This window comes from Arachis hypogaea, chromosome 15 (assembly GCF_003086295.3).
Source record: "Arachis hypogaea cultivar Tifrunner chromosome 15, arahy.Tifrunner.gnm2.J5K5, whole genome shotgun sequence".
NCBI classification, from domain to species: domain Eukaryota; kingdom Viridiplantae; phylum Streptophyta; class Magnoliopsida; order Fabales; family Fabaceae; genus Arachis; species Arachis hypogaea.
Genome location: NC_092050.1, coordinates 3127247 through 3152985, shown reverse-complemented (window position 1 = coordinate 3152985; position 25739 = coordinate 3127247). Strand labels below are relative to the sequence as shown.

Below are 25739 nucleotides of genomic sequence, written 5' to 3'. Positions count from 1 at the left end.
ATTAAATACGTGATAGATTTGATTAAATTATCATCTAACAACTCTCAACTATCAATTTTACATGAAGTTAACTAAATCTAAATTTTCGCCATAATTAATATCACTTTGCTTAAAATATTATGAGCAATTCTTAAGAGAAAATATATTTAAGAAAAAAAATATATGTACATGATACGTGTAAAGTGTAAGAGTAAGACATTGTATTAACTTCTAGGTTCAAATTATTCTATGAAAGGAGAATTTTGATTACACCAAGTTTCTTTTTCATTTAATAAGAAAAAATTAAATGAGTTGATATAATATCATATATACTTTATTTATAAAATTAAAAAAATAAAGTTGAAAGCACACAAGTATTGAACTTTTTCTTTTTAATATTGTATTAGTATGGGTAAAATCCTTTATGATGAACCAAACTGTGTTAAATACTATGGCCATCTACAAAATGTCACTGACGTTTTGTATTTCTTCAATTAAAATAATATTTTTTTAACAAAACGTCAACGACGTTTTGTGTTTTAGTCAAGGTTTTAAAAACCGGACCGGTCATCAAACCGTTTTAATGACTGGTTCACTGGTTTACTAGTCCAACCGGTCTAACCGGTGGTTCAACCGGAAAATCATTTTAGAATATAATAATAAATAAATTATAAACAATACATAAAATATCTGTTCCTATATTTTGCATTGTTCTGTTCTTGTATGATATGTGCCTTTTTCTTGGCTTGTGGATCATTGCCACTGTGTGTGAGATGATTGTTGTCATCAGAATTGTTACAAGAACCATGATTGAAAATACTTCATCGCCCAATACCTACATACATACATAATGAATTGAATCAATAATATGCATGATGGGTATACGTGAATTAATTTATAAAAAGTTAAAACATGCATCATATAAATATACCTTTTGTTCCCAGCCAATGTTGAGCACTATAATTTCAATGAAGCCTTTTGTATTCATAAGCAGACCAAGAATTACACCTTCCATGACAGGTATTTGTTAGAAGAACATTGTCACTGACTATCGTTAGCAGCATTATTCGAAATAGGAGGATTGACGGGCAAATTATTATTCACAGATGCACAGATGCATTATTATCAGCAATTGCTTCTTGATTAATATTATTATCCATAACTAAAATTAATAAGCAGATACTAAATTAAAAACAGCAGCACAATGAAAAATCAATTTCTTCATCAACAAAACCATATCTAAAATTTACCTACAGCATTCAGCATCAAACAAACCAAAAGTCCAAAACAGAGTAATAAAAAAAGCTTCACCCAAAACATTTCAGCAAAACCAGCATTCAGCATTTTAAAAACCCACAAAATCAGCGACTACAAAACACTAAAATCTGCCTACAGCATTAAGCATTTAGCACATTATGAAACATTCCAAAAGAATGCTATTACAGTAATTGCAGTTATGCATTTTCTCATAATCATTTCCACAAATTCGTATTGTATCCACATGCAAAAAATTAACATGGAAACATAAACCACTTACCTCTATCATCAGAATTTAAATCCCCAGTAGCATTTCCATTGTTCGCATACTCTTCTTGTGCCACTGTTTATAGGGACAGAAAAATGGCAAAATTAAATAAATAATGAATAAATAGCAAAATCGCATCAAACTGAAAAATAAATGAATAAACACCTGAACAAAAAAATCTGAACAAAAAAATTTGGAGCCATCAGCAACTAGTAAACCAGAGTAACAAACTAACAGAGCCATCAGTAAACTAACAGAGCAATCGAGCCATTGAGAAATTAGAAAACAGTCACACTAAAATAGAGTAACAAACTAATAGAGGGAACGAGTCATCAGTAAAGAAGAAGAAGACCAAAGAACAAGACCAAAAACTGAAAACAGTCACACTAAAAATGGAACAAAAATTGAACAAGAAGACAGAAGAAGACCAAAGAACAACAATTTCAGAACTTCAAAGTTCAAACCAAGAAGAAGATCGAACAATCAGTTAAGATGAAGACGATAAGCCACTAATCTGGGTTCCATGCCGGGAAGCATGCGAAGATGAAGACAACATGCTGCGCTACTAGATTCCGGACACGGGGGAGAGGAAGAAGCAGCGGCGCTGACGACCTGGGGACGGTGGCGGCGCTGTGGACCTGGGAACGGCGGCGGCGATGAAGGGCTAGGGTTTCCCTTGGCTTGAGAGTTCTCCAGGATTAGGACGATTCACGAATGATTGGGGAAGAAGGGGGTTGGCTCACGAAGACTTGGGCCTGCTTCAGTTTTTTTTTTTTCAAATAACAAATGGCATCGTTTTATTCGAACCAGCCGGTTATCGATCCGGTCTAACCGACCGATTTTCGGCCAGTTCCAAATTATAAGAAAGTCCAGAGAGCCCGCTATTAAAGAATTTACACTTTCGAATTTCGTATTTTTTCGAGTATGTAAATAAATCGCAAATATGGTCCAAGTAATAAAGGCCCAAGTTTCCTTGGGATCCCAATTCCAATATAATCCCCATGCACAGTTTACAAACGATTTTTTTTCTAGCGGTTATTGACAGCAGACCGAACCGTTTTTAGTGTCGTCCCCGGTTGAACCAGTTTGACCGGCCGGTCTGATCCGATTTTCAGAACCTTGATTTTAATAATTAAAATAATATTTTTTATTACAAAACATCAGTAACGTTTTGTTCTTTCATAATTAAAATTTTTTTTATTACAAAACATCATTGACGTTTTGTGCTATCACCACAACCATGTAGAACACTAAAATGATCAAATATTTTAGTATTTCAGATTCAAATTATTCATATATAAAAATTTTAGCCCACAAGTATTAAGCATTCTTCCCTTCTAGTTTTCTCTCTAACTCAAGAATAACGTTGGTTTCTCTTGAGAAAGGTGAGAGAGAATAGAAAGATAAAAGTAGTTAAGTTATAGATGAATGTCATGTCAAGAAGTATCATTTTCTAAGACCATCTCCAGTAGGAAACTCATCCCAGTTTCTGTTTATGGCTCACCTGTCATAAAAAGTAACTCCACATCAGCTTTTGCGTCATAAACAGTAAATAGGAACTCAAAGAATCTCTCTCTTCTACATTAGAAGGAACAAACTTTAGTCCCTGTTGTGGTCCCACTTAATTAATTAATTAAAATACTTGTAATTAATGTAATTAATTTTTTTAATAATGTAATTTAAATATTTAAATTTAAAAATAATTCACTATTAAAAGATATTAATATTAAATAAATTCATATATAACAATAATACACAATAGATAATTCGGGGTTACATTAATTTGTAAAATTACTTAATACAAAGAAAACATAATTAAACTCTATAGTTGACGACAAGCATTGTGAAATTACCATAAGCGTTCAATCAAGTCCTCCTTCAATTGTCTATGCTGCTGCCTATTAATAAATTAATTATAATTTAATTATTTAATTAATTATTAGTTAATTAATTAATATAAATTATTAATTAAATAAAAATATTAATATTTAATTTAATTAGTCATTATAATTATTATTAAATTAATTATTATTTAATTATATAATATAATTATTTAATTAATTAATATTTTATATATTTATTTATTTATTATTTAGTTGCTACTTGGCAACTGTATATTGGTTAATGGGAGTCCCCATTCAGAGGGACTCCCTCTTCTCTCTCTCTTCTTGATAAAGGTGAAGGAACTCACTTTAATTCCCTCCAACGGTCCAATTTCTTTTTTCTCTGACTAAACAGGAATTGGGCTTCTCCATTGGGGATGCTCTAAGACCATCTCCAGTAGGGAACTCATCTCAATTTCTGTTTATGGCCCACTTGTCATAAAAAGTAACTCCACATCAACTTTTGTGTCATAAACAGTAAATAGGAACTCAAAACATCTCTCGCTTCTCCATTAAGAGGAACTAACTTTAGTCCATATTGTGGTCCCACTTAATTAATTAATTAAAATATTTGAAATTAATGTAATTAATTTTTTTAACAATGTAATTTAAATATTTAAATTTAAAAACAATTCATTATTAAAAGATATTAATATTAACTAAATTCATATATAACAATAATACACAATATATAATTCGAGATTACACTAATTTGTAAAATTACTTAATATTAATTATGATGTAAATAATTAATATAAATTATTAATTAAATAAAAATTTAATTATTTAATCTAATTAATTATTATAATGACTAATAATTTAATTATAATTTAATTACTTAATTAATTATTAGTTAAATAATTAATATAAATTATTAATTAAATAAAAATATCAATATTTAATATAATTAATTATTATAATTATTATTGAATTAATTATTTAACAATTAATATTTTTTACAATTATTTATTTTTTATTTAACTTGCCATTTGGCAAATTTAGGTTCGCTAATGGGAGTCCTCATTCAGAGGGACTCCCTCGTCTTGAAATGTGTGAAGGAACTCAACTGAGTTCCACTCCAAGGCTATAAGAGCATCTCCAATGGAAAGCCCCGTTACTATGTAGTCAGAGAAAAAGAGGAATTGGAGCATTGGAGTGAAGAGAGAGTGAGTTCCCTCACTGTTTTCAAGAAAAGGGAGTCCCTCTGAATGGGGACTCCCATTGCTCAATCAACACTTGTCAAATGGCAAGTTAGGTAAAAAAATAAATAGTTATATAAAATATTAATTAATTAAATAGTTATGTTAATTAATTAATAATAATTAATTCAATAATAATTATAATAATTAAATGGCTTATCACAACCTCAGTTAGGAGAGGTAGATTTTACACTATACCATCAATTTTTTCAAAAAAATGCCCAACTTCGAAATAGGCAGCAGCATAGATAATTGAAGGAGGACTTGATTGAACACATATGACAATTTCACAATGCTTGTCGTCAACTATAGAGTTTAATTATGTTTTTTTTTGTATTAAGTAATTTTACAAATTAGTGTAACCCCGAATTATCTATTGTGTATTTTTGTTATATATGAATTTATTTAATATTAATATCTTTTAATAGTGAATTATTTTTAAATTTAAATATTTGAATTACATTATTAACAAAAATTAATTATATTAATTACAAGTATTTTAATTAATTAATTAAGTGGGACCACAACAGGGACTAAAGTTAGTTCCTCCTAATGGAGAAGAGAGAGATGCTTTGAGTTCCTATTTACTGTTTATGACGCAAAAGCTGATGTGGAGTTACTTTTTATGACAGGTGGACCATAAACAGGAACTGAGATGAGTTCCCTACTGGAGATGGTCTAACTCTCTTTTTTTTTGACAAAACAGTAGCAGGGCTCCAAAATTTGGCCCATTGGAGATGCTTTAGACCATCTCCAGTAGGGAATTCATTACAGTTTCTGTTTGTAGCCCACCTGTCATAAAAAGTAACTCCACATCAGCTTTTGTGTCATAAACAGTAAATAGGAACTCAAAACATCTCTCTCTTCTCCATTAGGAGGAACTAACTTTAGTTTCTGTTCTGGTCCACTTAATTAATTAATTAAAATACTTGAAATTAATGTAATTAATTTTGTTCAACAATGTAATTTAAATATTTAAATTTTAAAATAATTTACTATTAAAAAAAGTGTGATAATTAGTATATATAGAGTAATAAAATATTAATTTATTAATAATAATAGTAACATAGTAACGGCTAGTTTTCAACGGCTAATTTTGTAACGACTAACTTTATAATTGCTAATTTTAATAATGTGGTTAGCATTTTAAATTTTAAAAATAAAAATAACCAATCCAATAAAAAATTATTTTGTAAAGTGTAAAAATTAAATTTATTTTTGATGTAAATAAATTTAATTAATATAAATTATTAATTAAATAAAAATTTAATTATTTAATCTAATTAATTATTACTTAAATATTTAATATAAATTATTAATTAAATAAAAATTTAATTATTTAATATAATTAATTATTATAATTATTATTTAATTAATTATTATTTAATTATTTAATTAATTAACATTTTTATAATTATTTATTTTTTAAATAACTTGCCAAATGGTAAGTTATTATTGGATATGTTGAGTCCCCATTGAGAGCAACTTCAATGGGCATAGTTTTGAGGCCCTGTTACTGACAAAAGCAAGTAGGAACCGTTGGAGGGAGAGAAAAACTGAGTTCCTTCACGGGATTCAATGTGAAGGGTCCCTCTGAACAGGGACTCAACTAAACCAATAATAACTTGCCACTTGGCAAGTTATTATAAAAATAAATAATTATATAAAATTTAAAATAATTAAATAATTATATTAAATAATTAAATAATAATTAAATTATTAATAATTATAATAAATAATTATATTAAATAATTAAATTATAATTAATTTATTAATAATTTTAATAATTAATTAGATTAAATAATTAAATTTTTATTTAATTAATAATTTATATTAATTATTTATATTATAATTAATATTAAATATTATTTATATTATTATATTAAATTATAATTAATTAAATTTACTTACATTAAAAAATAAATTTAATTTTTACATCTTATAAAATAATTTTTGGTTGGGTTGGTTATTTTTATTTTTTAAATTTAAAATACTAACGACATTATTAAAATTAGTAGTTGTAAAACTAGCCGTTGCAAAATTAGTAGTTGAAAACTAACCATTATTATGTTACCGTTATTATTAATAAATTAATATTTTAATACTTTATATATATCATTTACATACACTTCTATTTTCACACTTTCCTCTACTTTTCTTCATCTTCTTCCAAGTTTACTTCTATCCCAAATTTTATATTGTGTATTGTTGTTATATATGAATTTATTTAATATTAATATTTTTTAATAGTGAATTATTTTTAAAATTTAAATATTTAAATTACATTATTTAAAAAAATTATTATATTAATTATAAGTATTTTAATTAATTAATTAAGTGGGACCACAATAGGGACTAAAGTTAGTTCCTCCTAATGGAGAAGAGATAAATGCTTTGAGTTCCTATTTACTGTTTATGACGCAAAAGCTGATGTGGAGTAACTTTTTATGACAGGTGGGCCATAAACAGGAACTGGAACGAGTTCCCTATTGGAGATGGTCTGAGAGGAACTCCTCCTTCTTGATCCAAGAGAAGGAACTCAAACTTACCTCACTCCAACGGTTGGCACCCACCTTTCCTGACATCTACACTAACAAGAACTCTAAAAAAGCAACCATTGGAGAGCAACTCCAATGGTAAGTGCCTTGCTAACTTTTTCTGACACAAATAAATTTCTCACAGTTGGAGCAAAATGGAATGGGTCCTTGCACAAGGACCGATGAAACAAAGTTCTTCTGAATAGGGACTGGAAGTAACCAATAATAATACTATTTGACAAGTTATTATTTAAATAAATAATTATACAAAGTTTAATTAATTATATTAAATAATTATATTAAATAATTATATTTTTATTTAATTAATAATTTATATTAATTATTTAAATAATAATTAAATTGTAATTAATTTATTAATAATTATAATAATTAATTAGATTAAATAATTAATTTCTATTTAATCAATGATTTATAATAATTATTTATGTCATAATTAATATTAAATATTATTTATATACTAGTTAGATACACTTTTATTCTCACACTTTCTACTATTCTTCTTCATTTTCTTCTAAGTTTTTTGTTCGTCAATTATAGAGCTTAATTATTTTTTTATATTAAGTAATTTTACAAATTAGTATAACCCCGAATTATATATCGTGTATTATTGTTATATATGAATTTATTTAATATTAATATCTTTTAATATTAAATTTTTTTAAATTTAAATATTTAAATTATATTATTGAAAAAAATTAATTTCAAATATTTTAATAAATTAATTAAGTGAGACCACAACATGGACTAAAGTTAGTTCTTCCTAATGGAGAAGAGAGATGCTTTGAGTTCTTATTTACTGTTTATGACGCAAAAGTTGATGTGAAGTTATTTTTATGACAGATGGACCATAAATAGGGACTAGGATAAATTTCCTACCGGAGATGGTCTAAGATTTAGTAAGTTTTCAAAAGCAATAAAGTACATTCATCAGAAGATAATAAAAGCTTTATAGTTGGATCCTTTTTTCACTTTAAATTTCAGGCTTACACCTTCACCTGATACTCATACTTACATTTTCACCTTCAAAAATGATTTAAAAGTACATAGATATCAACTTAACAAGTGTCTAGTTGTAGCTGTTGTAAAATAATGAGAAATTCTTAAAACCTTATAATATTTTCAACAGCTTCGAACTGTGGACAAGAATGTATGTTTTATTGGAACAAAAAACGAGGTGGTGGTCATGCAAACTCATGTGGCAATTTAAAATTAAGATTTGTTTTCATTATAATAGATGTGGAGATTTTGTCATGATCTCTTACTAATGTTGATTATAAAAGGAGTATCCTTGTTATGATGGATTTAGGAATCAAAGTCCCTCAAAAGTAGAAAAAAGAGAATTTTGTTAAGAAAGCAAAGGGTCCACCCACAAGACTTGGTTGAGGGTATGCAATTCATGTGCTCTGCCATTAATGAATTGAGCAACAGTTTGATACGGAACTGAGAGAAAACGAATCGGCTTATATATTACAGAAAACTGAGAAAAATGAAAATGAAAAACAACCAATGGACAAATAAACCCACGTCGGGAACAATTAAAGAAAATGAAACAAAAACTTGAAAAAGAAGAAGAATAACAAACTTATTTATATGCTTTGACTCAATGGTAGAGCTTTCAGCATTTTTACCTGATGAGCCACATTATCCAGAAACCTTGCATATGATATAACTGCCAAAACCAACATCTTTGTATAGCAGCAATTCCACAATTGGTTGGCCTCTTGAATTGTTTATCTTTTTAATAATAATAACAATAACTAATTCTTATGATCGCTCATTTGTTCTCCAATTAAATCCAAACCTACAAGGAGGAATGACACTCCTTGGAACAATAAGTAGTAGAAGTGCATCCCTTGTGCTGATAACAAGCTCCTAAATGCAGCAGTGAGCAATAAGAATGCAACTCTTTCTTGTATACCTTGTTCATTTTCTTTACAGGTTTTATAGCAACACTTTCTTGACATTCCTTTATTTTGTTAAGATCAGAAAGTCCACTATCAGAAGCTCCTCTGTGCAGTTGTTGGAGACTAATGGCCTTGGATTCCCTCTTTTCAGCCGCTAACAAGTCCGGCTCGGACAACAGGCCAACTGGAACAAACCGGATACCATGGCGTTGAATTTTGTTACAACAGTTACAATCTCTTCTAGGATTTAAACCTGTTTTCATTCTAAATGTCTCGTAGAAACTGCAGAGCACAGCGATGAACTAAAACTCTTAACAAAAAATTGTCATATGAACAGGATTTTGTTTACACGGCTTAGGAAGGCCAAAATTGGCATATAAGATTATTATTGATTAAATCTTTCTTATATTCTAATTAATGATAACGAAAAGGTTTATTTGATAAACTAATATCTATAATTGACATATTCCAATGTTAAATATGGTGTTACCTAACACTTACACCTGAACCTTTGCAGATGTTACACTCGCAGTTTTGTCAAATCGAAAACATAAATTATATAGCATTTTATGATGAATACATATTCTAACTAAAGCAAAAGAAGATCGTTATTCATAAGGAACCAAATTAAAAAACATTAAACATAAAGCCAGAGTCCATAAAATACAAAAAACAAGCCACTACATTAATCATAATAAAGTTATGGATTCAAGAGATAGTGTAGGAAACCATGTTTAAGAGATTATAGGCTTGGCTTCACTTTAGCAGTTCTTGGAGCTTCATGATTTCCATCATTTCCTGCATCAATGCATGATTTGATGATCCAATTGAAATCAAACAAATTAACACAATGCAAGAATTATCGTCAATTTGAAACGTTGCAATGTAACTAAAAGATGCATGATGATTTCTAATGATCTTGATTCTTGAATAATGCAAAGAAAGGAAGAAAAATAAATTGCAATTTAAGTTTTATTAGATGATTGAGATGCATTTTTCCTATAATGCATTTTTCAAATGATGCTTGTGTATCTTTAGATAGCTCTACTTCATAATCAATAGCAACATAGCATAGCTTCTGTTACCATGCAACCAACAAAGTATCAGACAATATCACTGAGATTATTTCAATGTAGAAATAGTCCCTCTCACCACACTGCAGAGAAAAATCATAAGGGGAAAAGAACAATGAAAGTCACAAAAGAAATTAGCAATGGTATTAGTAGTTTAGCACCTCTTTTAGCGTTCGAACAGTGTACATTGATTCAAAACTCATGTTATTCTGTTGCATTTGTTCTCTAAGGAATCCAGTGAGCTTTAGGGCTCCCAACCCTACAACCTCCACACCCACTTTTTGCATCACTTTGCCATTTAAAACTGTAAAACAAACATTTCAGATGGCGACAACACGACGGCCGCCGAGCTCAAGGAAGAAGCGGTGCCCCTAGGACTGGTGACTGCGAACAGATCGAAGACTTGGAGAACTCCCCTGACTGTGACGCATGAAGATTCGAGGAGACAAGCCCCTGACTGCGACAACAGCGGCAAACACGGCTCCTCCCTGCGGCGGTGGTGGCAGCTACGGTTTTTCCCTGGTTGAGGCTGGCCGTGTTCTGCTCTATGGAATAAGGAAGGAGATGGAGAAGCGCGTTTTGTTTCTCCCTTAAGTGCGAAACTGCGCCGTTTAATTCAAATTGGCTGGTTCCAGATCCGGTTCCGGTTCGACCGGCCAGTTTTTGGCCGGTCTAATGATTTAAATCCGATTTTATAATTTTTGGTATTAAACATCAGACCAAACCGTTTATATTTCTGGTTTGTAATTGAATCGGTTGAACCGACTAATCCGATCCAATTTTTAAAAGATTGGTTAGATAACATGTCTTTGTATAAGAGTCGTTGATGAAAACAAATGGACAATTCTGAACAGTTATCATCCCCAAATTTCCAATTTTCAAGATCCAGATCCAGATCCAAAACACGTAGCCACACATTCAACAATAGTCATTTTTTCATCATTTGTAAGCACTTATTTACAAATATCTTTATCATTATTTTTTAACCTTAAACATCTTATTATCGTTACTACTTAATTTTTTTTGTGATATATTTTTTGTGAGATATATTTTTAAAATATGTGAAAAGCTATTTTGAAGAGTCACATCTTTTCATAGAGTTGTGACTTATTCAAAGATTGTAACTATTTGAAAAGTCATAAATGTTGAGTACGTAGCTGCATGTTGCATGTACTCCATATCTATAAATCTCTATTCTTTCTTTTATGCATAAGAAAGTGTTGAAATGGATTAGTTCAGCAATATTGGTTTATGTCTCTGGTTTACGATTGAACCGGTCAAACCAGCTAGTCCGGTCTGATTTTTAAAATATTGGTTAGATAACATGTCTTTGTATAAGAGCCGTTGATGAAAATAAATGGACAACTCTGAACAGTTATCATCCCCAAATTCCCAATTTCCAAAAGATCCAGATCCAAAATACGTAGCCACACATTCAACAATAGTCATTTTTTTCATTATTTGTAAGCTCTTATTTACAAATATCTTTATCATTGTTTTTTAGCCTTAAACATCTTATTATCGTTGCTACTTAATTTTTTCTTTTTTGTGATATATCTTTTGTGAGATATATTTTTAAAATATGTGAAAAGCTATTTTAAAGAGTCACATCTTTTCATAGAATTGTGATTTATTCAAAGGTTGTAACTATTTGAAAAGTCATAAATGTTGAGTACGTAGTTGCATGTTGCATGTACTCCGTATCTATAAATCTCTATTCTTTCTTTTGCGCATAAAAAAGTGTTGAGATGGATTAGTTCAGCAATAATGAAATGAGGAAAATTTATAGATACGGAGTACATGCAACATGCAGCTAAGTACTCAACATTTATGACTTTTCAAATAGTTACAGACTTTTCAAATAGTTACAACCTTTGAATAAGTCACAACTCTATGAAAAGATGAGACTCTTCAAAATAGCTTTTCACATATTTTGAAAATATATCTCACATCTTTTAAGTAAATGATGTTTGCAATTTGATCAATCATTATGCAGTCACATCCTTTCCATATTCGTTTTTAGTGCTCTTGATTTGGATTTTCTTCGCTATTTACGTTTTCCTTCAAATCATTATCACATCATTTACAATTGCAACAGCTGTATTTTCTTCGCTATTTACGTTTTCTTTCAAATCATTATTACATTATTTACAATTGCAACAGCTCAATCTTGAATTCTAATTCGTTTTTTTTCTATTGTGTAGTTTTAGTTTGAAAAATTCGATTTTACGTTCTATGCTAAGATTTCACATTAGTTCTATCTAATAATTTTGAATTTTCTAATGTTTTTGGTTTATATCATGATTTTAAAATTTGAACCGAATTGATCGGTCAAACCGGTTCAACTAAAAACCGACAATGAAAGCAATCCAATCTTCCACCTATAACTATTCGAGGAAAAATCGTTAAAAAACCATTAAACCAACTCGACCAACTGAGCCGGACCGATAACTGGGCAGTTCGAATAACACGACGCCATTTTTTAATTTGTAAACACAAAAAAAAAAAAAAGACACGGATCCAGTGATCCACTCGTGACCCAAACCTCCCCCGCTCTTCCTCCCAATAATTCATTCATTTGTCACTACTCACTCTCCCTGTACTGGAGAACTCTGAAGCAAAGGAAAACCCTAGCCTTTCATCGCCGCCGCCGTCCCTAGCTCCTCAGCGCCGCCGCTGCTTCCTCTTCCCCGTGTCGTTTTCATCTTCGCTGGCTTCTCGGCACGGAACCCAGGTTAGTGGCCCTGCTTTCAATTCTTTGCCTCCGCTTCTTCCTTTTAATTTCTGAATGTTCGGTCTTCTTCGTTTGAAGTTCTGAAATTGTTGTTCATTTTTTGTTCCATTTTTCTTGTAATGTTTTGTAAATTGTAATTGTCTGCTGCTGATGGATCTGTCTTGTATTTGCTGGTTGCTGATGGCTGTAATTTTTTTTTAAATTTACTGATGTCTCGATGGCTCTGTTAGTCTGTTGCTTTCAATTCTTTGCTCTGTTACTGATGGCTCTGATGGCTCGATGGCTCTGTTAGTTGCTGATGGCTCTTAATTTTTTTGTTCAAATTTACTGATGGCTTTGTTTGTAGTTGCTGGTTTTGCTGGGTGAAGGTTAGTGTTTTGGAATGTTTTATAATGTGCTAATGTTTGTAATTGCTGGCTTTGTTTGTAATTGCTGGGTGAATGTTTAGTGTTTTGTGATTATTGGTTAATGTTTTGGTTTAGTGTTCTCACTTTCCAGATTTCCCTTCTCCCTGTATTTCTGCATGTTGCTGAATTGGTAATCAATAAATTTGCCTTTTTGCTGTAAATCGGGACTTTACTAGGATTTGTTAAATTTGTTGCTGTAACTTGAACTTGTTGCTGAATTTGTTGCTTCCCAGTCACAGAATCAGAACAGAATGCTCAGTCAGTGCTTGATTAATTGGCTTTGCTCACTGATTGTATTTGATGATAAATTTTAAATTAATAACTTTTAAATTTTAAATTTGCACTGCCCATGTTACTGATTCACTGTTCTTTTGGTGCTTTTTGTTGTTAATCATTGTGATGAGCTTTGTTAAAATTTGCACTGCCTATATTACTGAGTGTTCCTTCAGTGCTTTTTGTTGTTGTTAATCATTGTGGTGAACTTTGTTAAAATTTGCACTACCTATGTTTAACATTTAAACTGTCAGCTTCTCAGCCCTGTTTGATTCTTCATATCCGGCAATTGAATCGAATCAACCAGGCCTTCCTTTTCTTTTTCTTTTAGTTGATTCTTAATTTTTCTAATATATGTAGCTTTCTGAATCAAGTGGATCAGATTATGTAGTTTTCTTGATTTGGGATATTTTTGGAGACGCATTAGAAGAGCTATAATAATATTCACATGTTCTGTATGCTTGTGATTGTTTCGGTGTTTACATTTTCTTTCCAAGTCACTTGCTGTGGTTGTTCTTTGAGTTAAGGCTTTGTATGTGTGTGTGAGAATATGTGATAATGTTCAATGCTGTTGCATCTAATAGGAGTTCTTGGAGTACCCTCATCTTTGGTCCTTTATAATTTATTTATTATTTTATTCTAAAACGGTTTTTTCGGTTGAACCACTGGTTGGATCAATGAACCAATAAACCAATGACTAAAGCAGTTTGATGGCCGATCCGGTTTTCAGAACCTTGGTTTATATGCATAAAGTTGGATCTAGATTTAGAACAAAAATATTTTTTATGTGTGAATTTTTTGTTGAATGTTCGCTGATTTTGAAGAGGGTTAACTTTGCTTGTTAAGTGAGGATTCTTCGACTAATTCTCGTTTTGTTCCAGGTATGACGCACGGCGATGATGACGTTCTTGGTCTGGGAAACAAGACTTCCGGCACCAAGAGGAAGTCGCCGAGTGACTCGGAGTAAGAAAAGAAAAGGGAAACAAGACTTCCTCCGTCCTCCCTTTCCTTTTTTTTCCTCCGAGTCACTCGGCGACTTCCTCTTGGTGCCAGAAGTCTTGTTTCCCAAACCAAGAACGTCATCATCGCTGTGCGTCATACCTGGAACAAAACGAGACGAAAATTAGTTGAAGAATCCTCGATTAACAAGCAAAATCCTCTTCAAAATCAGCGAACATTTAACCCAAAATTCACAACGGCAGATTCCAAGTGGAATCCCCAGAAAATAAGAGAGCAAGAATTGAAGAGAATCAAGATGAAGATGAGCTGAATCAGGATTTTTATACGGCAGATGAATAAGAAAGTACCATTTCTTCTGTTATTGAAGAGGTAATATAAATTAATTTCGTTGAATTCTTGTTTTTTTTTATAAGGTATCAAAGGTCAGTGAGGTTCTTGAGAGGTGGAGAATAGAAGAACGTTGGAGTTGTAGGAAGAACTCTAGGCTTGTGAATGTTAGACTTAGAACAAGTGATCATTGAATGTGTATTAGTAGTGGTGGGATCAGTAGTTGATGATGGATGTGGAAAGGGGATTTCAATTCCTGAAATAGGCATAGTATTAGTAGGTAAAGGAGGTAAATTTGATGCATCATGAGAGGGGATAGTTGGATGTAATGAATCTTTGGCGCTGGAATTAGCATGTCTGATGCAGAGCCTGAATTTTCTAGTGCAGAAATAGCAGAATCAGAAATAACAGGATTAGTGAATAGAGGAAATGGATAAGACAAGGCAGAATCAGTATTAGAAGATGAAGGAAAAACAGATCCTGAAGCATTAGATACAGAAGGGAACATTGAGGAATATGGAAATAACTTTTCATCAAGATAACATTGTGAGCTATAACAACTTTACCACTTTTAGTAAGACATTTATAACCTTTGGGTCCTGGAGCATAACCCAGGAACAAACATAATTCAGACCTGAAATCTAGTTTAGATTTGTGAAAGGGTCTCAAATGTGGAAAACAAGCACAACCAAATATCTTTAACATGAATAGTCTGGTTTAACATGATTAAGCATTTCAAAAGGGGATTTCATATTTAAAACTTTAGTAGGAAGTCTGTTAATTAGAAAAGCTGCTGTCAAAAAGGGGATTTCTTTTAACAAATTAATTTTGTTGAATTTCCTTAATTTTCAATGCTCCACCTACTCCTCAGGACTTCACGCTAATGAGCGAAACTAGAAGGCTCATCGGTGCGGTGGAGTTTGTTATCAGCCCCTACCCTCGCTTTCGGCTTGAAATCGGGGTCAACAATCCCCTTCCTTTCATAGTCCTCCTACGTGAATCGGAGGTTCTTGTTACTTGCCTCCAAGAAACCTCCGGAGGAAATTGCTGTTATAGTAGCTCAACACATGGGTTGAGGTTATTTGGTAAGTGAAATTGCATATACTTTGATGATCACTCAGTTTGTTGGGCACTTTTTTGCTTCTATCTAGTGAGATTGTAGTGTAACCATTTATTGCCTTCCAAATCTCAAATTGTTTTACCCTTTTTGTTTCTTCACAATTATATTGTCTGTTGATATTATTAAGCTGATTTTGTTTTGTTTGGGCTGTATTTTGATCAAAGTGTTATGTTGTTTCTTTCTTTTTCTTCAATTTTCAGATACCACAGAGCATTGCTCAGCTTTGTAGCTGCAACTATCTGTCATTTTGAACCTAGCTGTTTTGGTTTATGTTCAAACACTTTTCTTTTATTTGGATGATTGATCTTGTAATAATTTGAGTTTATACTTGAATCTGTTTTAGCGGTCATGATATGAGAATGTTTCTCAACTGATTTGGGTTGTTATATGGAATAATAATAATACTAATCCTCTGTAAATCCATGTTTGTAAGCGTGCCATTTAACCCCATGAATTTTAATCGAAGGAAATATTAATATATGAGTATGTTCTTTTATAAACAGCCGGTGCCATGTATAATTTTTGTTTATTCATAAGTGAGGTGATTGTAATTTATATATTATTGTCCTATTATCAATTAATATTTATTGTTAAATAACCGAATTTGTGGATATCAAGGGTTGAAAGAACCTATTCAGACAGCACACAATGACAAAAGTTCTACCCTATGCATATTACTTTGCTGAAAATTGGAACCCAAAATAGTTTAGCTTAGTGTGTGTCAATATCACAAAAAAATAAAAAATTAGCATTTGATGTGTTCCAATACATATGTGCCACTTTCCAAACTCGAACGAAGTCATGATTTAAATTACTCAATTGGTTATAAAAGTTTCGGTCACTTCTTTAAATCCATTTAGAAATAATTTTATATTTTCCAGTTAGTAATAAAGTTTATTTTGAACTATATTATTTAAAATAATCCTTAAAAAAAAGTATCCTGAAATAAGGTGAAAAATCAAATAATTATGTGGTTGACTATAAAGTTATAAAATGTTACTATATTAATATTGAATGATATATCTTTATCACTAATAAGGTGGTTAAGGTAAAAAAAAGATGTGACTTTATACAATATAAATGTCTAACACTAAATTTTTATGGGAAAGTATGAGGAGTCAATAGAATATTTGTACAATGTGTACAATGGAGGTTTAAAGAGTATTAGAGATATAACCATTAGTGTTACCTTTTTCCATCAGTTGAAGCTTTTTAAGTTTTTGGGAAGATGTTTATTATTCCTAGTACTTAGATGATTATTCTAGATAATATGGGGGATGTTTATTTTGTAACTTAATAGCCCATTATACACATTATATAAATAGACTCGATTTTCATTTACAATTTTAAAATTCAACCGAAAAGAAGCATATCAATGGCAGTTACATAACATAATGCTTTTGAATATAATACCTAACTCTTTGCACTAAATAGTTACAATAGCCCATTGTACATATTATATAAATAGTCCATTGTCTCTCTAGTAAGACTCAATTTTCATTTACAATTTTAAAATTCAACCGAAAAGAAGCATATCAATGGCAGTTACATAACATAATGCTTTTGAATATAATACCTAAGTCTTTACACTAAACAAGTGTAATAACTCGGGTCATGCATGTGATAAGATTGAAATTATAATTTTAAATTATAATAATTTAATTAATAAATAAGTAATATAATGTGTATTGTTCATTCTTTTTTAAATATAATATTAAGTGTATTAACTCAAATGTAACTATTAAGTGTATAAGAATTATATTTGAATTATGAATTCTTTAAATAAAATTATCCCATTTAAAATATTTAAATTATGATTTCAATCGTTAATTACAATTATGATTTTAAAAAAAATTGATATGATATTACATTTTTATCTCCACTTCACTATTAATATACTGATATTGTAAGTCTACATTATAATATTTTTTTGAATCTCGACTGAAAAAGAAAATAGTTACGTGTTTCTATCATTCAATTTATTTAATACACCATGTGCTAACACTAACGATATTTTTTAAAAAACATATATTGATAAAAATAGATATAATATGATTACAAATATAACATAAATAAATAAAATATATAAATAAATGCTAAACCAATATGCTTATCAATGTCTTTGTTAAATTTTGTAAATTAGAGAATAATTATGTATTCGGTTGTTTAGTGATCACATAGATGATCAATTAATTAGATTGTAAATTGATATCACAATGTGCATCTTATTTTTTTCTCATTTCTAAATGAAAGCGAGAATTAAGAGAAATAAGTAGTAATATATAAAGAAAAAAAAAAGATTTTGCATTGCAACACATAATTATTACCAAAAAAAATATTCACATTAAAATATTAAAATTTTACATACGTACTGTAAATCATGAAGATCAATTACAATGTACTAGTCACTTCTTCTTATTTTTTTACCATGATATAAGTTTTTTTTTCCGCTCAAGAGTCCAATAACATCTAATTGAACAAAAAAAATTAAATTAAAAATATCAAATTAAGAACAAATGAGTGAAAAATATAAGAAATTAAATTCCGCTTGATTCTTCAATCTCAAAATTTGAGAAAACATATACCTTCCTTTATACCAATTCATTCTCAAACATTTTTTATCAAATAGTTCTTGATTGAACAATAAATTTTATCGTACTACAAAATAAATTAAATATAAAAGCTATTAGCTTCTACAAAGCTATTAAAAAGAATTGTCTTTGACTTGTGGAATGGCGTACTTATAAAATTAACTTAAAATACGAATTACAAATATTTTTAAGAATTTAATTTTGATGCACTGACAATGTAAAGTAGTTTTACACATCCATCCAATTATATAATGACACATCAGTAAAAATAACGACTTTTTACATTGAATGCGTGAATAGTCATCCAAAAGAATGGAACGTTTTACACTGTCAGTATATCAAAATTAAACTCTATTTATAAATTGAAATTAGCATTACTTGAAAAAATTTAGTAAAAGAATCAACTAATTTAGTAAAAAAACTATTTCTATGTAAGCCATCTTGTTCTTGTCAAACTTGGATGGGACTTTCTATAGTCTTATAATTCTGGTCTTTATTTTTCATACTTTTTCTTAGTATAATTTACTATAGGTGATACTATTGATAGGATAGTAGACAGTAGCCATTAGATATGAAAAAGGAAAAAAAATAGAATAAAGACTATGTCAAAATTATAAATTTTTTAAATGATAAATATGTGAGAGAAAATTCACTATTACTTATTATATATATTAATAATATGTCAATATTTTAAAAAATATACTAATAATACTAATAGTTTAAAGATAATTGTATTACAGTTATAATAAATTTAGTTATTACTTTAAATAAATAAATAAATAATATATTTAAAAACTAAAGAAAAAAGGATTAACGATAATTATGTTTGAAATATTTTCATGTTTTTTCTTATTTCTTTTTGCTTGCCATTTTTACACGTAATATTAGATCAAGAAAATTCTAAATTTAAAATATAATAATTATGAATATGTCATGTGACAGAAAAATAATGAATTAAAAGGGGATATATATATATAAAGAGAGAGAACAGATACAAAAAGATGTATTATCATAATAAAATATCACAGTATGAATAATTATATTTGTTAAGTAAATTTATTTATACATTATATCTATTATATTATTTTATGTAAAATTAAAATCTATTCTCCTAACTTAATATCATATAAATATTTGCTCTCGACATTACTCAAAATTAAATTGGAATTATATCTCTAAAATCTTAACACTGTAAACAGGGTATAATTAATATCTAAAATTTTAATAATTAAATACCTAAAATAAGTTAATAAATAACAATAATTAATACTTAAAATATCATATATATATATATATATATTTGTTTTCGATATTGTCCAAAATTAAATTGAGGTCATGTTCAAAGTTTTAATATCGCAATTGGAGTATAGTTAATACCTAAAATTTTAATAATTAAATACCAAAAATAAGTTAATTAAATAACAATAAATAATACTTAAAATATTGAAAATAAATTTTTAATAAATGTGAAAAATAAAAATAAAAAGAATTAATAAATAATAATAGTGTTTAAATAAAAGAATTGATAAAGAATAATAATTGTAGGTTAAAATAGTATATTTATCTTGGAGAATATACTTGTACCATGCACGTGATAATAAATTGTTCAATAACTTATACCATGCACGTGATAAGGTTGAAATTATAATTTTAAATTATTTTATTAAAATTAATTTAAATTATAATAATTTGATTAATAAAAAAGTAATATATTATACGTTCGTTTTTTCTTAATCTGGTGTTAAGTGTAACAACTCTAATATAATCATTAATCGTTTTTGTTAATCTTCTTTTTTTTTCTGAATTTATGATTAAAATAATAATTATAAATATTAATAATTAAATAAATTATTATATTATAATTATTTACGTTTTATTCCCAAAATAAAAAACGTACTATTTCTTGTTTATTTAAGGATTTTTTTATTTATGCTACCGATATATATTAATCATTTAGTCAATAATTTTTTTTATTGGTAGGATATATTTATTTATTTTGTTTAAATAATTTTAAATTTTTTATTATTTAAATATACATATATATTAAGTCACATATGCTAATTATTTTTTGATTTTCTGATTATGAATATTTTATTTTGAGCCTACAATCATTCAATGATTTTGTTATTTCATTAATACCATCATACGCATAATAATCTTCATAAGTAATAATTTTTTATTTATTTATATGTATATATTAATTGTTTAGTTAATAATTTTTTTATTCTCAGAATATATTTATTTTATTAAATAATTCTAAATATTTTCTTATTTAGTTTATACATATATATTAATTGTATGTAGATATATTTAAATCGCATATATTAGTTATTTTTTATCATAATTTTTTTTTGAGCCTACAATCAGTCGATAATTTTTTATTTTTTATTATTAATGTCATTGTATGTGTAATCTTCATAAATTATAGTAATTTCTTTATAGTAATTTTTTTATTTATGTATATGTATATATTAATTTTGTTAAATAATTCTGAATATTTCTTTATTTATGTATACATATATATTAATTGTACATAAAAATATTTAAGTCACATATATTAATTTTTTTGTTATGATTATTTCTTTATATATATGATTATTTTTTATTCTACAATCGTGCAATAATTTTTTATTTTTTCTATCCATGCATATTTCTCAATCCCCTTTCATACGCATGATGATTAACTATTTTTATTTTAAATGGTGATGTTTTAATTTTTCTTTTCTTTTGCGTATTTTTATACATTGACAAGAAAGGCAAAATTACGTATTGCGACTCTTTTTCTTTTTTCACGCTTTAATCTTAATTAATCAATCTTGTGTCCACACAATATAATTAAATATTTAATCATTTTAGTATATTGATGAAGTGCATTTTTCTTAATAATTGCATTACTAATCTGAAATATAAAAAATAAAAAAAGGTGATATATATATATAAAAAAATAAACTTAAAAATCGAAAAAAGAAAGAAATTTCGTATTAAAAAAATTAAAAAATAACATATCCAAAAAGAATAGTCATAATATATAAATTGAGACAACAATTTAAATTTCTCTAAAACTAATTTAATCAAATACTAATATTAGAACTAAATTATTTAAATAATATTTAAGCTATTCTAGTCCCTAGATATATAGGTATAGATTAGAGCCATTTTAGTAACGACAACCAACCGAAATAACATCATAAGATCGAACATTTAGAATCCGTACAAATTCAAACAATCTTCTTGTTAAAATTGTCAAACTAAATTGACCTTTATTTTTCTCAATGACATTGCATTGATGCACCAAAAGGCCGGTAGTTTCTGAAAAAATCACAATATGTTATAAAATTATTTTAATACAAAAGTTTAAGAGAAGAAAATTTAAATATAGTACCAATATTTGAAATTGCATCTTCAAATTTGAACAAATTTTCCAAAATTAAACCTAAATTGAGAAAATTCAATAATAGATGCTCCCTTCGAATATTTTCTGACAAACGTAGAAAGCGTGGAAGGAATGAGACTTGAACTTGACCTACAAAGCTCCTTGGAAACAATTGCTCAATCAAAGAATAATAACAAATTAGAAAAAAAAGAATGCTTTGCATGTTAAATTTAGACTCACAAATGGCAAAAGAAACACTATATATAACCTAGGTTAGTAGTACAAAAATAATTATAGAAATTAATTATTGATATCAATATCAATTTACTACTATTAACGTTAATATCATATTTATGACAATTAGTAGTACAAAAATAACTATAGAAATTAATTATTGATATCAATATCAATTTACCACTATCAACGTTAGTATCATATTTATGACAATTAGAATTATAGAATTATGTTTATTTTTTTTTTAATTATTGATATCTTAATCTTTTTAAAAATATATTTTGCTTTTTAAAAATATAGCGTGTGCATGTGCTGTTTAGACCTTTTCTATTATTATTATTATTATTATTATTGTTATTATTATGATTAATTAATTAAATAATTAATTAATTAATATCAATATCAATTTATCACCATTAATGTATGTATCAATTTGTTACTAATTATGCTTGATTAAAAATAATAATTGAAAAATAATAATTAAAAATATTAATGATCGACAATTAGTATTATACAATTAATATAATAATTAGTATCAACTTGTATGAAGGTGTATATCAACTTGCATAATGATGGAGAATTAGAATTATATAAATAAATTAATATAATAATTAGAATGATTAAAAATATTTAATGATTGATGATTAGTATAATAATATATTAAATATTAATTTTTATATAATTATAAAAAAGATATTTTCTTAAAATAGATTGAGAAGATAATAAATATAAATATATTGAAAGTAGCGCTTTTATTTTGGAAAGAAAAAAGTTCATAAGAAATTGACATCTCACTTCCAATATTTCTAAAAATATACTAATATACCAATAATACTAATAGTTGAAAAATAATTGTGAAGACTTATTAATAATTAATATCTAAAATAAGTAAATTAAATAACAATAATTAAAAAAAATCTTTAACAAATGTGAGAAATAAAAATAAAAGAAATTGATAAATAATAAATGTAAATATATTAAAAGATAATATTTTTATTTTGGAGAAAAAAACTCATCAGGAAATGATACTTCATTTTCATTAATTAGAAAAAAAATTTAATTTTAATAGATTAAATAGATTATTATTATTATTATTATTATTATTATTATTATTATTATTATTATTATTAAAAAGCTAAGACTTATAAGTACAGAAAAATAACCTGTGCGCCAATGAATAATAGCTCAAATGGCATAGTCTCCCTATACTCAATTAAGAAGTTGCGGATTCGAGTCTTCTATCTTTGGTAAAAAAAAAAAAAAAAAATAACCTGTGCATTGAAAAGAATTTTATTATGATTAGAATAACTCATGCCATTAGCATATTATTATCTTATCATATCATATTGATTTGATATACTTATAATAAAGGCCTTTTTTAAATTAGTATAATTATGTATCATTCATTAAATACTAATTATAATATAATTATATTAATTAAAGATATTTTTTTAAAATAAATTTAGAAGAACAAATAGTGCAATCATTTTGAAGGAAAAATGGATTAATAAAAAAGTGACATCTGACCATCATAAGTTAAAAGAAAACCCAATTTTAGTATATTAAGTAGATAGTAAATACTAGTTAAAGTATTTATCAATTTATAGTATTTTTGAAGAGTATCCCTTAGCGATGTTTGCTCCCTTCTCTTTATGGGCAGTAGGTCTTCTCATATTTATAAATGAATAAATAAATTAATTATTATCTCTTAATTCTTGATTTATTGATCGAATTGAAAAATATTATGAATAACTAAAAAAAAAAAATAATTAATTATTTTTTAATACCAAAAAAATTTATCCCTTAATTGTTTAGTGTCTTGAAAAAGTTAATTTTTGAATGATGAAAAATCATCATCATTAATTATATTATTAATCAAAAATTAAAATCCCACTAAAACATAAAAGCCATTTATAGAAAGAAACGATGAATCTTGAAGAGTACAATTAATCAATTATTATTACATACATAAAAGTACCTTTTAAGAGAGATAGTACTAATAACGGTGGAAATAATTAAATTATTTTTATCTATTATATAATAGAATTTGAATATTTACGTAATGTTAGCAAAAGTATTTTTTTACGTTGACTATTTAAATAATTATTAAAAAATAATATAATTAAATAATTATATAAAATATTTTATATTATCAGAGTATTAAAATTAAAGTATTATTATAACTATGTGTATAAATTAAATATGTATATTATGTATTGTTATAAAAACAAATCAGCAACATAAGTTAATTTCATTTTCTTAGTACTTATTACTTAATCTAATTTACATGGGCCAACATCTAATTCAAATCTTAGTAATTAATTGGTCATTTTATCTATTTCTTCTAATATATTAAAGCTGGATTTAGCTTAAAATGATGAGTTCTTGTTACGTATTTAAATATTTTCATCAACCAAGTCTAATTAAATTTTTTAAATTCAAAAAAATTACTTATATATAAGGTTAAAAGTAAGTCAAGCCAGTTCATAAATCAACTCGAGCTCGATTCGTTAATAGCTCGATAAGCTGAGCTCGTGAGCTGATGAATCGAGCTTGAGCTTAAAATTAAACTCAAATTAAATGAGTCGAGTTTGAACTTGGATAAACTCAGCCCATTAGCTCGTGAGCCGGCTCGATTTATTAAATTATTAATACACATGTCCTAGATACATTTAATTTATTTATTATAGGTTGAATAGATGATGAAGTAGAACATGAGAGAAAGGGTCCACCCACAAGACTTGGTTGAGGGTATGCAATTCATGTGCTCTGCCATTAATGAATTGAGCAACAGTTTGATACGGAACTGAGAGAAAGCGAACCGGCTTATATATTACAGAAAATTGAGAAAAATGAAAATGAAAAACAACCTCGGGAACAATTAAAGAAAATGAAACAAAAACTTGAAAAAGAAGAAGAATAACAAACTTATTTATATGCTTTGACTCAATGGTAGAGCTTTCAGCATTTTTACCTGATGAGCCACATTATCCAGAAACCTTGCATATGATATAACTGCCAAAACCAACATCTTTGTATAGCAGCAATTCCACAATTGGTTGGCCTCTTGAATTGTTTATCTTTCTAATAATAGTAACAATAACAAATTCTTATGATCCTCTAGCTCATTTGTCCTCCAATTAAATCCAAACCTACAAGGAGAAATGACACTCCTTGGAACAATAAGTAGTAGAAGTGCATCCCTTGTGCTGATAACAAGCTCCTAAATGCAGCAGTGAGCAATAAGAATGCAAGTGCAAGCTCTTTCTTGTATATCTTGTTCATTTTCTTTACAGGTTTTATAGCAACACTTTCTTGGCATTTCTGTATTTTGTTAAGATCAGAAAGTCCACTATCAGAAGATCCTCTGTGCAGTTGTTGGATACAAAACATAAATTATATAGCATTTTATGATGAATACATATTCTAACTAAAACAAAAGAAAATCGGTATTCATAAGGAACCTAATTAAAAAACATTAAACATGAAGCCAGAGTCTATAAAATACAAAAAAAACAAGGCACTACATTAATCTTAAGAGATTATAGGCTTGGCTTAATTAAGCGCATCTCAGATGAGCAACTTGGAAGACCAAAGTG

At 27.7% G+C, this 25739-nt stretch overlaps 4 long non-coding RNA genes across 6 annotated transcripts; 2 read left to right on the top strand and 2 right to left on the bottom strand.

Moving 5' to 3' along the window:
* Window positions 1-354: 354 nt before the first annotated feature.
* LOC112747605 (uncharacterized) lies at window positions 355-2487 on the bottom strand. Of its 3 annotated transcripts, none has more exons than XR_011873096.1 (4): window positions 2015-2487; window positions 1517-1579; window positions 911-987; window positions 355-814 (listed from the first exon to the last, which is right to left on the bottom strand). It is a non-coding gene; the product is annotated as an uncharacterized lncRNA (long non-coding RNA). The 3 variants fall into 3 exon arrangements; XR_003174935.2 differs by having other exon boundaries at window positions 1670-2288; XR_003174936.3 differs by having other exon boundaries at window positions 1986-2266.
* A 7093-nt stretch (window positions 2488-9580) lies between these two features.
* On the bottom strand, window positions 9581-10711 carry LOC112747604 (uncharacterized). The gene is made up of 2 exons (XR_003174934.2): window positions 10283-10711; window positions 9581-9846 (listed from the first exon to the last, which is right to left on the bottom strand). It is a non-coding gene; the product is annotated as an uncharacterized lncRNA (long non-coding RNA).
* Window positions 10712-12625: 1914 nt separating this feature from the next.
* LOC140179578 (uncharacterized) lies at window positions 12626-14472 on the top strand. Its single transcript, XR_011873099.1, has 2 exons — window positions 12626-12855; window positions 14242-14472. It is a non-coding gene; the product is annotated as an uncharacterized lncRNA (long non-coding RNA).
* Window positions 14473-14492: 20 nt separating this feature from the next.
* Window positions 14493-16442, top strand: LOC140179577 (uncharacterized). Its single transcript, XR_011873098.1, has 3 exons — window positions 14493-14864; window positions 15694-15907; window positions 16143-16442. It is a non-coding gene; the product is annotated as an uncharacterized lncRNA (long non-coding RNA).
* The last annotated feature ends 9297 nt before the right edge of the window (window positions 16443-25739 follow it).